This window comes from Camellia sinensis, chromosome 1, assembly GCF_055761805.1.
Source record: "Camellia sinensis isolate YWXY chromosome 1, ASM5576180v1, whole genome shotgun sequence".
Lineage (NCBI taxonomy): Eukaryota > Viridiplantae > Streptophyta > Magnoliopsida > Ericales > Theaceae > Camellia > Camellia sinensis.
The window spans coordinates 110,018,273-110,035,428 of record NC_138961.1 but is presented as its reverse complement, the minus strand read 5'-3'; the positions used below and the strand labels follow the sequence as shown (position 1 = coordinate 110,035,428).

At 35.4% G+C, this 17,156-nt stretch overlaps 1 protein-coding gene across 25 annotated transcripts in view; it reads left to right on the top strand.

The window, feature by feature from the left end:
- Positions 1-16,876, top strand: part of LOC114284770 (alanine--glyoxylate aminotransferase 2 homolog 3, mitochondrial-like) — a 150,239-nt gene extending 133,363 nt beyond the window's left edge. For 10 of the 25 annotated variants that reach the window (XM_082881897.1, XM_082881885.1, XM_082881888.1 and 7 more), the window contains 7 exons: positions 12,798-13,069; positions 13,227-13,269; positions 14,217-14,285; positions 14,677-14,732; positions 14,824-14,866; positions 14,947-15,008; positions 16,119-16,876. The gene's annotated coding sequence lies outside the window, so the exon portion shown is untranslated. Of the gene's footprint in view, positions 1-12,797; positions 13,070-13,226; positions 13,270-14,216; positions 14,286-14,367; positions 14,426-14,676; positions 14,733-14,823; positions 14,867-14,946; positions 15,009-16,118 lie in introns of all 25 variants that reach the window. The other 15 variants (XM_082881938.1, XM_082881914.1, XM_082881842.1 and 12 more) reach the window with 9 other exon arrangements.
- The last annotated feature ends 280 nt before the right edge of the window (positions 16,877-17,156 follow it).

The window sequence follows — 17,156 nt, the reverse complement described above, 5'->3', positions numbered from 1 at the left end:
GTCCATTTCTGGCAATGGTTTTGCAATAAAATGGATTTTCTATAAAAGTTGCCAAATCTGGACTCTCATCTATATTTTACATTGCACTCGTGAGACTAGATCAAACAAATAGAGGGCCCGAACTGTTTAACGCCCATGTCGAGCATGTGACAGTTTTTGGTGACTCTGTTGGGGATATTAAGAAACCTTGACTCGACCTCTATGATATGAATTTTATTTTCAATTATATATTCATTGCATTACATGTAATGGTGAACTTAAAGTTCCTGTGCTGCCCAGATTTTGGTGGGAGTGCAGGCAAACTTTTCGTGACACTATACCTATCTCTACGTTACTTTAGAGCCCTTGTGTTATACCTTTTTGAGATCTGTCAAAAAGGTAGTTATGCTATCTAAGGTTCTCAGATTTCCATGAGAGGCTATATTGACTCTTCTGATTTCCTGGGATCTTCATTGGTACCCAAAGGACTCTTTCATAGTGTCACCTTGATATTAACCCCTAGAGTAGAGCCAACATTATGCATATAGTGAGCTATAGTACCTTCCAAAATTAGGACAGGATGCTCTCCCATTTCTAGGATTTATGATATCTCTTGTTTGAATAGTGAAGCCTTAGATCAATTCAAAGCTAGGAGAGGGTAACCCTAGCCCCCATAGGGGTGTTTGTTCTCTTTCCTGTTATGTGTTATGTACAATGTATGGGGATTCTCAAATTCAGATGAATGGTTCAGGTATTTCAGTTTGTGGGGTTTGAGTTCATTTTTTCAGTGTGATTTAGTAGTAATCAATGAACCGCCATGCTGCTGAAATTTGATTGGGGGTTCTGTTTTATTTTTGCAAGGTAACTGGGCACCATAGTTTCAGAACAGTCAAATATACCCAAGTTCTGTGGACTCGCGTTGGTAGACTTTGTAAGACTACAGATTTGGTTTAAAGATAGCCAGTGTTAGTTTTTTTGCCACCGATCACACGAAGCAAAAGAACAAAAGCCGCATCAACTGTTTAGAGTACCCCTTCTTCACCAGCTAGATCATCCCCACTTAGTTTATCGGCATCATTGATGGCTCAAGGTCTGGAAAATATAGTGGACATATGTTGTTGGCCCTTCAACAAAGTTTGGCGTAATCTTCCCCGGGCCTTCACGTGACTGTTACAGGATTTCGGCCCCCAGTGGCTTATTTTCAAGTTTAAGTGTGAAAAAAGTGCCTTTTCCGACTTACTTTTCAAACCGGGAGTTCCGTGCTTGTTTTGAAAGTTCCATAAGTTACATTGGTCCTTCTCGAGGTGTTTGAGGTATTCTCCCCGCCTTCTCGTACTGTTACACAATTTTGGCCCCCAATGGCCTATTTTTAATCTTAAGTGCGATAAAAGTGTATTTTTTGACTTAGTTTTCAAACCGGGAGTCTCGTCCTAGTTTCGTAAGTTTCCACAACTTACATTGGTCTCTCTCGAGGTGTTTGATTACTTCCCGGGGCTTTCCCATGACTGTTACACGATTTTGGCCCCCTGATGGCCTATTTTTAAGCTTAAGTGTGAGAAAAGTGCCTTGTTGGATTTTGTCTTCAAACCGGGAGTCTCGTGTTAGTTCCGTAAGTTTCTACAACTTACATTGGTCCTTCCCGAGGTGTTTGAGGTGTTCCCCGGGACTTCTCGTGACTGTTACACGATGTTGGCCCCTAGTGGCCTATTTTCAAGATTTTTTTTTTTAGGTGAATAAGACATAAATAAAACAAGAAAATTTACATGATTACAAGGGGCAAACCCCAGGACCTAACACAAGAAACCAAACAAAAACAAAACCACACACACAGCAAAAGGAGGCGAAAAAACCAAAATAGCAAAACTAAAGCCCAACAACCTGTTCACCATCCATATGTACTAGAAAGTGAACAAGAGAATTAAATGATTGTAGCAGCCTAGAAAAAAGGAAAAAGAGCAAACCAATCATTTGATCCAGGAGCCTACGTCTTTGCCAAACAAAACCCCAGCTACTGTAGCACCCACCCAGATAGTTAAAAATGGCTTCTGTATTCGCAGGTTCAAGCACAAACAAGATAACCCAAAGAAAAAGTATAAGATTACCTACACAACCCGTAGGGATAGGAAGTAACACCCAAAACCCACCAGTTAACATCTTTACAAACCAGAACAAAACAAATTATTACAATATAGAAAATAAAGACGAGGAATTTCCACAATGACAATTCTCCACATAGACTGGCGCAGCATGCAGCCTGGTCCTTGTGTCTTCAAGACTCTAATCACAGCATACCAAAACAATAACAAGACCTCAACATCTAGAGATGGGATTTCACCACGGCAGACAATCCACACAGCACAACAGATCTGCCTATTGCACATAGTAGAAGGATTTGTCACCAGAAAAAAACTGCATTTGTTACCCAACATTACATAAGTGACACCAAAATGTAGCATGCAAAGAAAACACACAATATTAGGTCTCACATCACTAAACCCACAATTTCGGAACTCATAACACACAGTAACAGTATCCTTAGCCTGCAAATACAGATGTACCATATATATATTCATTAGCTCAGAAACCATAAAAATAGTAGATGAACACTCATTCCTCACAGAATATCTTTAAGTATGGTCTCACACCACTCAACCCTCAGTTTAAGCACTCAAAATTAGCTCCATTTTCCACTGCACAAGAGAATATAATTAGATAAACACACATGTATGCTCACATTCACTTAACCCTCTTATAGTGATCTCACCACACTCAGCAGCCCTCCCATTCCTGTAGTATGGGGCTTCAAGATTGTGTTGGGCAGATTCCACTGAGTCATGTACCAATTATCTCCTGTAGATCTAGACAAATTTGTGATAGAGAGAATTCGACCTCTAATCATATGAATGATAGATTTAATAATCACCTCTTCAGGTTTGAGTTCTTTATGAAAAATTATATTGCTCCTTTCAAGCCAGATATGGTAAACAGAGCAAAGTAATGTGAGCTTAAGGATTATGGATCTCAAAGACTTGCCCTTTGTTTCTGTGACAGCAAAAGTCAGAATGTGTGGCCATTGGAGATTAGGCCAATTGACATTACATTTGCCTTTAAGAGTTTCCCAAATTCTAGCAGTGAAGATGCAATCGAAAAATAAATGGGAATGGCTCTCAGTAGAGTATTGACAGAAAGGGCAATTTGGGCTAGATGACAAGCCAAACAACTGCAAGCGATCCGCAGTATTTAATCACTCTTGAATAGCCATCCAAACAATAAAACTGACCCTAGGAATCATATGGGGCCCCCAAAGTAGATTATGCTAGGCCACAATGTCAAATTTGCTTCTCCAGTAATTCCAGACAGATTTAATGGAGAAGACACCATCCGGGTTTAAGTGCCAAAAAGGTTGGTCACTTCTCGAGGAATTAGGTTTACAGCTACTGGGAGTAACTGAGATTAATTCCCTAATCTCCCAAGAATTAGGAATAGGCCACTTCCAGGAATTCTCATCCACAATCTGACTGACTTTTGCCTCACTATTGAGGCAAGAATCATACAGGATTCTATCACCATATCTATGAGGCCCAAATGGATGCCAATTATCATGCCACAGGAAAGTAGAATCACCTCTACCAATCTTATGCAATATAAGAGGAGAAACAGTATCCCTAAGAGATAATTGCTTCCTCCAGACCCAAGAAGGGTCATTAGGGACTTTGACCTTCCAAAAGCTCCTACCTTTAAATAAGTAGGACTTCAGCCTATTTTCAAGCTTAAGTGTGAACAAAGTGCCTTTTTCGACATAGTTTTCAAACCAGAAGTCCCGTGCTAGTTTCGTAAGTTTTAACAACTTACATTGGTCCCTCCAGAGATGTTTGATGTGTTCCTGGGGCCTTCTCGTGACTGTTACACGATTTTGGCCCCCGATGGCCTATTTTCAACCTTAAGTGTGAGAAAAGTGGCTTTTTGGACTTATTTTTCAGACCGGGAGTCCCGTGATAGTTCCGTAAGCTTTCACAACTTACATTGGTCCCTCTCGAGGTTTCTGAGATGTTCTCTGGGCCTTCTCGTGACAGTTACAGGACTTTGGCCCCCGATGACCTATTTTCAACCTTAAGTGTGAAAAAAGTACATTTTTTAACTTAGTTTTAGAATCGGGAGTCCCGTGCCAGTTCCGTAAGTTTTCACAACATACATTGGTCCCGCCCAAGGTGTTTGATATGTTCCTTGGGCCTTCTCGTGACTGTTACACGATTTTGTCCCCTGATGGCCTATTTTCAAGCTTAAGTGTGAGAAAAGTTCCTTTTTTGACTTAGTTTCCAAACCGAGAGTCCTGTGCTAGTTTCGTAAGTTTCCACAACTTACATTGGTCCCTCCCGAGGTGTTTGAGGACTTCGCCGGTCCATCTCGTGACTGTTACACGATTTTGGCCCCCGATGGCCTATTTTAAATGTTAATTGTGAAAAAAATGTCTTTTTCAACTTACTATTCAAACCGGAAGTCCCGTGATAATTCTGTAAGTTTCCAAGACTTACATTGGTCCCTCTGGTGTTTGATGTGTTCCTGGGCCTTCTCGTGACTGTTACACGATTTTGGCCGCCGATGGCCTATTTTCAAGCTTAAGTGTGAGAAAAGTATCTTTTTGGACTTAGTTTTCAAATCAGGAGTCCCGTGCTAGTTCCGTAAGTTTTCACAACTTACATTGGTCCCTCCCGAGGTGTTTGAGGTGTGCCCCGGGACTTCCCGCGACTGTTACACGATTTTGGCCTCCGATGGCCTATTTTCAACCTTAAGTTTGAAAAAAGTCAATTTTTTTACTTAGTTTTCAAACCGGGGGGAGTCTCGTGCGAGTTCCATACACTGTGTTTGGTTTGAGTTTTCTGGATTAAGTTTTTTGAAAAATGACTTTTTTGGTTTTTGTATTTTTTTGTTTTTAGTGAATATTTTTTAAATTTTAAACATTTTTTTTACTTTTTTAGATGCACCTTACTTAGATGTATCTAAAAAGTAAAAAATTTGTGAAAAAATATTTTAAAAAATTAATAAATACATAAAAATACAAAAAATGTACTGAATTCTTGTATTTTTTTTGTATTTTTGGTATTTAGTGAATTTTTAAAAGATTTTTTTTACAATTTTTTTACTTTTTAGGTGTATATATGTTAGGTGTGTCTAAAAAGTAAAAAAATTGCTTAAAATATTAAAAAAATTCAGTAAAAAGAAAAAAACATGGAAAATAAGAAATTAGAATTTTCTGAAAAGTGTTTTGGAAAACTGGAAACCAAGGAAGGTGATAAGTTTTCACAACTTATAATGCTCTCTCCCGAGATGTTTGAGGTGTTCCACAGGCCTTCTCATGACTGTTACACTATTTTGGTCCCTGATGGCCTATTTTAAAACTTAAGTGTGAAAAAAGTGTCTTTTTTCAAGTTACTTTTCAAATCGGAAGTCCCGTGCTAGTTCCATAAGTTTCCACAACTTACATTGGTCCCTCCCGAGATACTTGATGTGTTCCCGGGGCCATCTCGTGACTGTTACACGATTTTGGCCCCAGATGGCCTATTTTCAAGCTTAAGTGTGAGAAAAGTACCCTTTTGGACTTAGTTTTCAAACCGGGAGCCTCGTGCTAGTTCTGTAAGTTTCCAAAACTTATATTGGTTTCTCTTGAGGTGTTTGAGGTGTTGTGCAGTCCTTCTCGTGACTGTTACACGATTTTGGCCACCGATGGCCTATTTTCAACCTTAAGTGTGAAAAAAGTGTATTTTTTGACATAGCTTTCAAACCAGTAGTCCCGTGCCAGTTCCGTAAGTTTCCATAACTTACATTGGTCCCCCCCGAGGTGTTTGAGGTGTTCCCCTGGCCTTTTCGTAACTGTTTCACGATTTTGGCTCCCGAATGCCTATTTTCAAGCTTAAGTGTGAAAAAAATGTCTTTTTCGACTTAGTTTTCAAACTGGGATTCCCGTACTAGTTCTGTAAGTTTCCACAACTTAGATAGGTCCCTTTCAATGTGTTTGAGGTGTTGCCCTGGCCTTCTCGTGACTGTTACACAATTTTGGCCCCCTATGGCCTATTTTCAAGCTTAAGTGTGAAAAAAGTTAATTTTTTGACATAGTTTTCAAACGGGGAGTCCCGCGCTAGTTTAGTAAGTTTTCATAACTTAAATTGGTCCATTCCGAGGTGTTTGATGTGTCCCTGGGCCTTCTCGTGACTGTAGCACGATTTTGGCCCCCGATGGCCTATTTTCAAGCTTAAGTGGGAAAAAAGTGCCCATTTGGATTTAGTTTTCAAATCAAGAGTCCCGTGCTAGTTCCGTAAGTTTCCAAAACTTACATTGGTCCCTCCCGAGGTGTTTGTGGTGTTCCCCGAGACGTCTCATGACTATTACAGGATTTTAGCTCCCGATGGCCTATTTTCAAGCTTAAGTGTGAAAAAAATGCCTTTTTTGACTTAGTTTTCAAACTGGAAGTCCTGCGCTAGTTTCGTAAGTTTCCACAACTTACATTGGTCCCTCTTGAGGTGTTTGATGTGTTATCGGGGCCTTCTCGTGACTGTTACACGATTTTGGCCCCCGATGGCCTATTTTCAAGCTTAAGTGTGAAAAAAATGGCTTTTTGGACTTAGTTTTCAAACCGAGAGTCCCGTGACAGTTTTGTATGTTTCCACAACCTTCATTGGTCTCTCCCGAGATGTTTAAGGTGTTCCCGGGCCTTCTCATGATTGTTACACGATTTTGGCCCCTGATGGCCTCAAACTTAAGTTTGAAAAAAGTGCCTTCTTCAAGTTAGTTTTCATACCGGGAGTCCCGTGCTAGTTCGGTAAGTTTTCACAACTTACATTGGTCCCTCTCGAGGTGTTTGAGGTGTTCATCAGGCCTTCTCGTGCCTGTTACACAATTTTGGCCCCCGATGGCCTATTTTCAAACTTAAGTGTGAAAAAAAAGTGTATTTTTTGACTTAGTTTTGAAACCAGTAGTCTCGTGCCAGTTTTATAAGTTTCCTTAACTTACATTGGTCCCTTCCGAGGTGTTTGAGGTGCGCCCTGGGCCTTCTCGTGACTGTTACACGATTTTTGCCTCCGATGGCCTATTTTCAAGCTTAAGTGTGAAAAAAATGTATTTTTTGACATAGTTTTCAAATTGGGAGTCCCGTGCCAGTTCCGTAAGTTTTCACAACTTACATTGCTCCCTCCCGAGGTGTTTGAGTTATTCCCAGGCCTTCTCATGATTGTTACATGATTTTAGCCCCCGATTTCCTATTTTAAAGCTTAAGTGGGAAAAAACTGCAGTTTTCGACTTAGTTTTCAAGCTAGGAGTCCCGTCCCCCAGTTCTGTAAGTTTCCACAACTTACATTGGTCACTCTTGAGGTGTTTGAGGTGTTTCACAGGCCTTCTCATGCTTGTTAAACAATTTTTTCCCCCGATGGCCTATTTTCAATCTTAAGTGTGTAAAAAGTGCATTTTTTGAGTTAGTTTTTAAGCCGGGAGTCTCATGCCAGTTCTGTAAGTTTCCAAACCTTACACTGCTCCCTCCCAATATGTTGTAATTGTTTCCCGAGCCTTCTCGTGACTGTTACACGATTTTTGCCTCCGATGGCTTATTTCAAGCTTAAGTCTGAAAAAAGTGCCTTTTTTGAGTTAGTTTTAAAACTGGGAGTCATGTGCTAATTTCGTAAGTTTCCACAACTTACATTGGTCCCTCCTGAGGTGTTTCAAGTGTTCCCCGGGCCTTCTCGTGACTGTTACACAATTTTGGCCCCGATGCCCTATTTTCAATCTTAAGTGTCATAAAAGTGCATTTTTTGACTTAGTTTTCAAACCGGGAGTCCCGTGCTAATTCCGTAATTTTCCATAACTTACATTGGTCCCTCCCGAGGTGTTTGATGTGTTCCTAGGGCTTTCTCATGATTGTTACAAGATTTTGGCTCCCCGATGGCCTATTTTCAACTTAAGTTTGAGAAAAGTGCCTTTTTGGACTTAGTTTTCAAATCAGCAGTCTTGTGATAGTTCCGTAAGTTTCAGCAACTTACATTGGTCCCTCCCGAGGTGTTTGAGGTGTTTCCTAGGATTTCTCATGACTGTTACACGATTTTGGCCCCCGATGGCCTAGTTTCAAACTTAAGTATGGAAAAAGTGCATTTTTTGACTTAGTTTTCAAACCGGGAGCCCCGTGCCAGTTCCGTAAGTTTTCACAACTTACATAGGTCCTTCCCGTGGTGTTTGTGATGTTCTCCAGGCCTTCTCGTAACTGTTACACGATTTTGGCCCCCGATGGCCTATTTTCAAGCTTAAGTGTGAAAAAAAGTTCATTTTTCGACTTAGTTTTTAAACTGGGAGTCCCGTGCTTGTTCCGTAAGTTTTCACAACTTACATTGCTCCATTTCGAGGTGTTTGAGGTGTTCACCGAGCCTTCTTGTGACTGTTATAGGATTTTGGCCCCCTAATGGCCTATTTTTAACCTTAAGTGTGAAAAAAATGTATTTTTTTGACTTAGTTTTCAAACCGGGAGTCTCGTGCTAGTTCCATTAGTTTCGACAACTTACATTGGTCCTTCCAAGGTGTTTGAGTTGTTCCCGGGGCTTTGTTGTGACTCTTACAAGATTTTGGCCCCCGATGGCCTATTTTCAACCTTAAGTGTGAAAAAATACATTTTTTGACTTAGTTTTCAAACCAATAGTCTCGTGCCAGTTCTGTAAGTTTCCACAACTTACAATGCTCCCTCCCAAGGTGTTCGAGGTGTTCCCCGAGCCTTCTCGTGACTGTTACACAGTTTGGGACCCCGATGGACTATTTTCAAGCTTAAGTGTGAAAAAAGTGCATTTTCCACTTAGTTTTCAAACTGGGAGTCCCGTGCTAGTTCTATAAGTTTCCACAACTTACATCGGTTCCTGTTGAGGTGTTCGCGGTGTTCCCTAGGCCTTCTCATGACTGTTAACTGATTTTGGCCCACTTAAGTTAAAAACAAATAGTGGTCTAAGATATTTTGTTTAAGCTATTTTGTACCATGCAACAAAATAGCTAAGCCTAAACCTAAGCCTAAGACCTTGAGCTGTAACCTGAGCTGAGGCTGCAACTATAGCTTAAGTTGCGCCTTGAATTTGTTGAACTGTGTGTTAATCCTCTTCATTTTGCTTTGCTTTTCATTTTCATAGGAATAGGTCATATCAAACCTCAGCACAATAGTTTCCGTACCAATATATGTGCCTTTCTTTTCAGTCATACAACATGATAAGAGAGGTTTCAAACATAGGGACATGAGCATTTTGAGATAAAGGAACCAAACTCTGTCAACTTTAATAGCGTAGTCATAAGTTAAGTCCTTGTCCCAATGTTTATGTCCCTTTTTTCACACCTCTCTCTTAACTATACAACATGATAAGAGAGGTTTAGAGATATAAGAATTTATGGACAAAGTAACCAAACTCACCCTAACAATGTAGTCCCGACTTGTATGGTACAAGTCTCACAACTATGGAATCACTCTTTTGTCACAATGGGAGGTAATTTTGACACATCTGATATGTTCTATTTGATTTATGGGAATGAGATAGAATGAAATTCAATGGAATATAATGATCATTCTTTAAACTCTACTATTGAATGATCATTCAATTTGATAACTGTTGATTACAATTGTAATATATTTTTTATTATTTTTTTAATCAATTAAGCATGAGAATAAACATTTTAATAGAATGATCATTTCATTCCAATGAATTAAACACTACCTACAAAAATTGTGTAGAAAAAAGTTTGCTTCCTGCATAACTTCCTATTTTAATGGCAGTTGCATCGGGATTTTAATCGCCAATTTGTTTATAAAATAAAAAATAGTCTAAAAACCACGTATCAACAATGAAAGATTGAGTTCTAGAGAGAGAGGGACGAGAGCTTCAGTCTTTAGGTGATTCCTGGCCAAGTTTCGATGATGATCCAACAACCTTTTTCACACTTTTAAAATGTAGATTTACACTTCTAGAATGTAGATCTAGACTTTTTATGTTAGGAATAGGGAGTTTTGTGATATTCCCTTTGTTTCCTACATAGATTTTTAGTTTTCGGCAATATGATTAGGGAATGTGACCGGCTTGTTGAAGCCGTAGCACATGTCGAGATCATGATAGAGGCGACGGAGGAGATGAGGCAAAAACTAAAGAGGTCAGGTTATACGGAGTCCATTTTTTTAGGGAAATTTGGCCATAAACCCATCTTATCTTCATTTTCTTGTTAAAAAAAAATAAATTATCCTTTTAAAACCCCCTCATAATTATAAAGTCTTGTATAAAGGACAAAATTTATTATTTAAATATTTTATCTGACTATTATACCCTCATCTAGATCTTCAATTCGATCACGATGATCTCACCACTGTGGTGCTCAGATCTCATATCTCCGCTCTTTTTTTTTTCTCTCTCTCTCTCTCTCTCTCTCATCTCTTGTTCATCTCAATCGGTCTCTCTTTCCAACTCCATCGTCTCCCCTCCTCCGCTGTCGTCTCTTTCCTCAGATTGCGTCAGATTTGAGATCTCCACCTCACGTTAGACTTGAGATCTTAATCTTACTCTTCTGTTCAAACTCAAAAGTCTTACTTTCTCTCTCCTTATATACATATATATTAATATGTTCAAACCTTTGCCTATGATTTTAGGAGTGGAGATGGTGAAGTGAAGGAACATGAGAGCTCTATTATGCCTAGCAATGGGGTTCAATGCATGATGAATGATTATATGAGCTATGCAAGCTTTGATCTGTTTGAGATGGAGAACATTGGTGTGATTGGGTTTGGAACGTATAGAGAGTGAACAAAAATGCATATCAATTGGCTTCTTTTTTTTCTTTTTTTGTTTATTTGTTCATAGATCTAAAAGTAAAATTTGACTTTGGTTTATTCATTTAGTATGCATTTTATTTTTTGTAACAGTAAAATTTTACTCTGGTTAAAAACATGTTGATTTGCTTAACGATATAAAATTTTACTTTGAATCATAATAAATTTTACTCTAATTCAGAGTAAATTTTACTCTAAAATACATTGTGAAGATGGCTTTACTGGAGAGTTATATATATATATATATATATGTGAGGGTAGTATAGTAAAATAAACAAAGTTTAAAATATTAGGGGATTTTGAAAGGATCTAGATAATTTTTTGTCCTTTTAAAAGACAAATTAGACAGTGAGGGGTCTATCACCAAATTCCCTTTTTTATTTTTTTGTTCTTGTACTCTGTTTTTCTTTTAATTTATTGCCTCTCAACAAAAAAACAAAAAAAAAATTAAATAAATAAATAAATAAATCAAAGGTGTGGCTTCATTCCCTCACAAATTTAAGATTTTTTTGTTTTTTTGTGGTAATATAGCAGTGATATTAGTGATATAGCATCACTATCTAATAATTGTTTGTTATTTGGTTTCCTATGTAAATGTGGCAACATAGTTACAGGGTTCTCACAAATATATGTAAGTTATGATTTCTCAATTATTTATGGATTAACTTAAGTATGTTTGTGAAAACTTACATGATTTTGTGAGGTAATTTATGTATATTTTTTAGAATATGCAAGTGCATATGGTATGCACTTAGACACTTAAAAATTGCCCGTAAAACGAATCGAGGATCATAAGATTTTATTTTCAATGTAAAGTAAATAAAAAATTAACAATAATGATAATGTATGTTAAATAATTTGAAAAATATTAAAGAAAAAAGATAAATTTGATATAATATATTTTATGTTAATATAAATTAGAGAAAATGTTTGGAGAAAGAGTTTATAGTCAAAAATTTAAATAAATATATACATATATAATAAAAAAATAATAGGAACATGATCGTAGTATGATTTATGACTAAGATTATAATTACTTTAAGATACTGCAAAATTTAAGATTCTAATGTGCAATCCAAGATTGTTTGGCCTAACTTAAATCATTGAATCATGAGATTTTAAGATCCAAATCATGATTTTAACAACAATAGTTTATGAAAGGCAAATGAATCAGAATGTTATGGCTCATATCTTTGTGGAGTAAAAATAAAAATTCAATGCAACGGTGATATTACGTTATTCACAACACTAGTATCATTAGCTAATAATAAACCTATGGTAGGGATGCGATTTTGTGAGCTAACTTATATATATTCATGAAAATTTATGCAAATACATACGGTATGCACCTTGCACACCCAAACACCACTACAACAAAACTAACTATTTACGGCATCATATTTACTCGCATTAAATGCATGTCGTACTTAGTACATTCTACGACATTTTTTTTTTTGTAAGCCGTTAATGTTTTGTCAATAACAGCATGCATACCATGTAAGTTGTTAATTCATATATTTATGGCATGCAAAAGTATGCCGTAAAAAATATATGTTTTCACAACTTACAAAAAAAAGAAAACTGATTCTCTAGAGAGCATATGCATGTGTCAATCTAAAACTTACGCCATACTCTCTCTCATTTTAGATCCATACTTGTTTTTGTCCCAAACCCTCTCATTCTCTAGAGAAATTATATTTTAATTATAAATAATAAAAACAAAATTCTAGGTGTTCTTAGATATTTATAAATTCAAGATGTTTTTTTCACCAAATTATATTTTAATAATAAATAATAATAAAAAAATTCTACATGTTCTTAGATATTTATAAATTTCTAGTAAATATGACAGTTTTTTTTATTTTTTCCCCCAATAAACTAGATATTCTATTTATAATCTACATTTTTTTAATACAAAAATAATTTATAAACTCATACTTGAAATCTTTTTATCTACAATTTTTTCCTTCAATTTTTATTTATTTTTATTTTTTAGGCAAAGGATTGAACAAAGCACTTGGAAAGTTTCTATGGTAGCACACATGCATCATTCTCATACCCCCCTCCCCTCTCTCTCTCCCCATCGGCGTCTCACACAAACACACGAGTGCCACCACCAACCACTGTTCCTCCGATTCAGAAACATGAACGCATCTTTGGCATTTGGAGTTTGATTCCCCTCCATAAATCCGCCGCTGCCGCCGTTGGCCTTGGCATCTTCGACGACAAATTTCTTCTATGGAGAGGTCGTTCGATTTCGATTTCTTTGTGAGTTCGATTCATCGTCTCTCTCTTTACACTTTGTTTCTTTACATATATAAATCAATCGTATACAATTTTTTATTTGTCTGATTATTTTCTTAACTGATTATTTTCTCCATAAATCGTTTTGTAATTTATGATTATTTTCTTAACTGATCTGTAGTTTAAATTACACAAATCCAGATCTCTCCTCTCTCATTCACCAGGTAACTAATTCGTACTTTTAGAGAGAGAAATGAAATAGCAATTTCATATTTGATCAAACATTGGTTTGGAGGAAATCGAAACACTTAGATTTGTCTAAAATTGTTGTGTTTTGTTGCTTTGTTTCTATATTGATTCACTGAACTACATCATTCTTTCCTGTGGTTGAAGAAAACTCAACCTCAATTTTTTAAATATTAACTATAAGAATCTACAACCTTTTGCAATTGCATTCATGTGGCTTAAAATCAAAATCTTCTAGTTGATGTGATCTTTTCTTCCTCACTGGACATAATAATGAAAATAATGATAAAACTGATGCAGGGAAGGGTAATAATACCCTATAATTTTTTTTTATCACGAATAGTTATTCAAAGTCTTTCTAGTTCCTCCCTCCCATAAAACACTAAAATGTGTCCAAAATATTTTTATTAAGAAACAGATTCATACATACATCCAGTGTGACCTCATCTATTAGCAAATATATGAATATGTAATATTTAAATGATTGTTACTCTTACCCCGTAGTTGTATAATTACACTTTGAAATTTGATTTTAGTTTTCAAAATTACAAATGAGGAACAATTTTGATTTTTGACAATTTTGATTTTTGAATACCTTTCATTGGAAGTTGACTCATTTATTGGTGGGATTTTTTAATTTCCTTTATAATGATGATCATAATGTTTTTGATTGATATATTTTATGAGAAACAATATTGCAAGTTTTTCACAAGTTAACAGAATAAACAATGTGGCTCTCAAATTATAAGACTAGTTTTGTTTGTGAGAGCATATGCATGTGTCAATCTAATAGGCTAATTCAATCATGTGATAGTTTATTTTGTTTTTGCTATTTTTCTAATCAGTTAGTTCTTAAGTGTTTACACTTGCCTTTTGTTTTAGTTTCTCTCTTTATAAATATGTTTTTTTTTTTTTGTTTTTAAAGGTTTGGGCAATCGCAGACTCCAAACGACAAGGATTTCTAGGCTTTAAGGAGTTCATTACTACGATTCAGGTTGTACTTTGTGAGCTATTTCTTGTGTTTTTGTTAACAAATTGGTAGAGATATGACATTTGTTTTATTGTTACAATGACAGTTGGTGTCTCTAGCATAGATAGGACATGAATTAAACAAAGATCTCCTTAAAGTGACGGGTAATTAGATTTAGTATGCAAGTGGTATTTAGTATTTGAGCAGCATATGCTACTAGATAACTTCTCTTTTTACTTTTGATGTATAAGCTTAGGTTTTTTATTCATCTGATTAGTGTTTGATTTTTGGATATACTCTTGTAGATGAGGCTTGTCTCTTGTTGAGTTCAGGGTTCATGCTTTAACACTTCCAGTACATTGTTACTTTGATATTTGACTTAAGTTGATGTGATTTTCTTGTTTTACTTTTACAGATGACAGAGAGGTTATAAAACCACCATTGATGGAAGGTTTGGATGACTTGTTAGCAGTAAGTAGTCCTATTATTTATTCTTTTTATAGTTACTTCAAAGGAGACTTTTAGTTCCATTGACCTTTTATTGGTGCTCCTCTTCCTCCAGAAGCATAAGGGTTCTAAAAGCAATGACAATTATGAGGCAAATGGTTAGTACAAATTCTCATATTTTGACATAAAAATGACATTGTTTCAAATCATTTAAAATATTTTTTTGATGTCAATGTAGGAAGTACTATGCTACAACCATCTTTGTCAGTAAATTTGTTTATATCAAAATCTACCAAGAAGGTAATAATTTTTTTATTATTACAATAATCAAAAACAAATATCTCACCAACCCACTTCCCTACCTAAAAAATACTATTACATATCAAATAGACACATGGATTAGAAAAAAAATCCTGATAGTAACACTCGACCATAATCACGACTTGCATTTGCCAAACAATATTTTCTTATTTTAAAACACAAAATAATAGAATTAACATTAATTAATACACTTAAAATCTACAAATTTAAAAACAAAAAAAATCTACAAATTCACACATTGTTGTTTTGACATTTTTGAGTGCTTTGCTTTGGTGGTCAAAATATTCAAAGTACTTATGTTGTTTTGACATTTTTGAGTGCTTTGTTTTGGTGGTCAAAATATTCAAAGTACTTATGAGATTGAAGACGTTACTTGGTAATTTTAAAATATTATCATATGATATTTTAAATTAAGGATCTTGTAAACATGTGTGTTTAGGGCATATATTAAGAATGTTTACAAAAGTAAATATTTGATATTACACATAATTTGTACATAATATATATTTAAAAAAAATTTATAAAAAAAATCTTTAATTTGATGTGATTAATTTATGAGAAAATTACATTGGTGGTCCTTATATTTTGCCTATCATTTTAGTCCATCCATTTTCAATTGGCTCAATTTTGACCTTTAATTTTAAAATTTGTGTCATTTTGGTCCGATTGATAATGCTGTTATTGTTTTTTATGGAAAATAATCATTGAATTAGTTGAGTTTAATTTACTAAATTTAGTAAATTTATAATTTTACTCAAAAAATATGATGGATGCACTTATATGCATATTTTTCAAAAAAAAATATTAAGAGTTATAATCAATTGGACTAAATTAAAATAAAATTATAAATTCAGGATCAAAATCAAACAAATTAAAATTATGGAGATCAAAACGACACAAAAATCAAATTACAAGGATTATTGTCGCAATTTGCTCTTAATTTATACATTGAATTCAATTCATGACTTTTTGAAGTTAATATTTTAAAATTTTAAGAAAAAAATATGTAAAAAATAACAATTAGTAATTAATTAATAATTAATGTGTTTTACAAATACTAATTAGTTATTAATTAATTTGTTTTACCAGTTCGAGGACAGGAAGGGCCAGGCTACCTGCGAGTCGTAATCGACCACCGATCCCAAATGGTACCCCAAGGGAGGAGAAGGGGAACATCCAATGGTTCAGCTTCAATCTGACTAGCCAAAAACACACATGAGCCATCGATTGTTTGTATAAATCATCCTCATCAATACCAAGACCAAAACCAAAGGCAAGACCCGTTTAGAATGAATCTAGCCTAATATTCGACTCACAGAGAGAGGGCCTTTTGTTTCTCTCTCTCTCTCTCTCTCTCTCAGTGTGGGATTGTAAGAGGAGAGTATGAACAGGAGGGGTAAGTAAGTAAGAGAGAGTGGGGTTGTAAGAGGAGAGGAGAGATGTGCCTATATATATATGAACACGAGGGGTAAGTAAGAGAGAGAGAGAGAAAGAGAGAGAGAGAGAGAGCATACAAGCAAGCAGCACAAGGCAAAGCTAATTCTCTCTCAGTAAGGTGAGGATGACTTTTCTCTTTTGTCTACTGATTTGTTTTTATGCTTTGGTTTTAGTTGAAATTTTGTGATCTATCTTGTACTAACTAATCTTCCTTTCAAAATCACTACTTTTAATTGCTATCTTATTAACAGTGTTAAGGGTTTTGGATTGCAATGCATTATGCTCCTATTCTTGCTATTTGTGTCTTGATTGATCTCAAGACTCTAAACCTAAAGTTGTAAACTGGTTTTGGAATAAATAAATAAATAAATAAATAAAAACCAAAAGTTACGCTTCTTTTAGGATTTAAATTTGGTTAATCCATCTTGCTTTCTCAATTCAATTCATTATCTGTCTCTAAACGTTCTTATTTCGCTGAAGTTACTTGATCTTTGTTAACAAGTTTTAATCTTGCTAGATCTCATGGGATTTTTCTCTCATGGTTGTTTGTTTGGATGTTTTTCTGTAACGCCCTCAAAATACACAATAAATATGATCCAAAGCATACATAATTAGTAACATAAATAAGAGTAAATAAGAAAGTTTAATATAAATAAATGTCCTATTGGCTTACACTTTTCCAAACCTTGA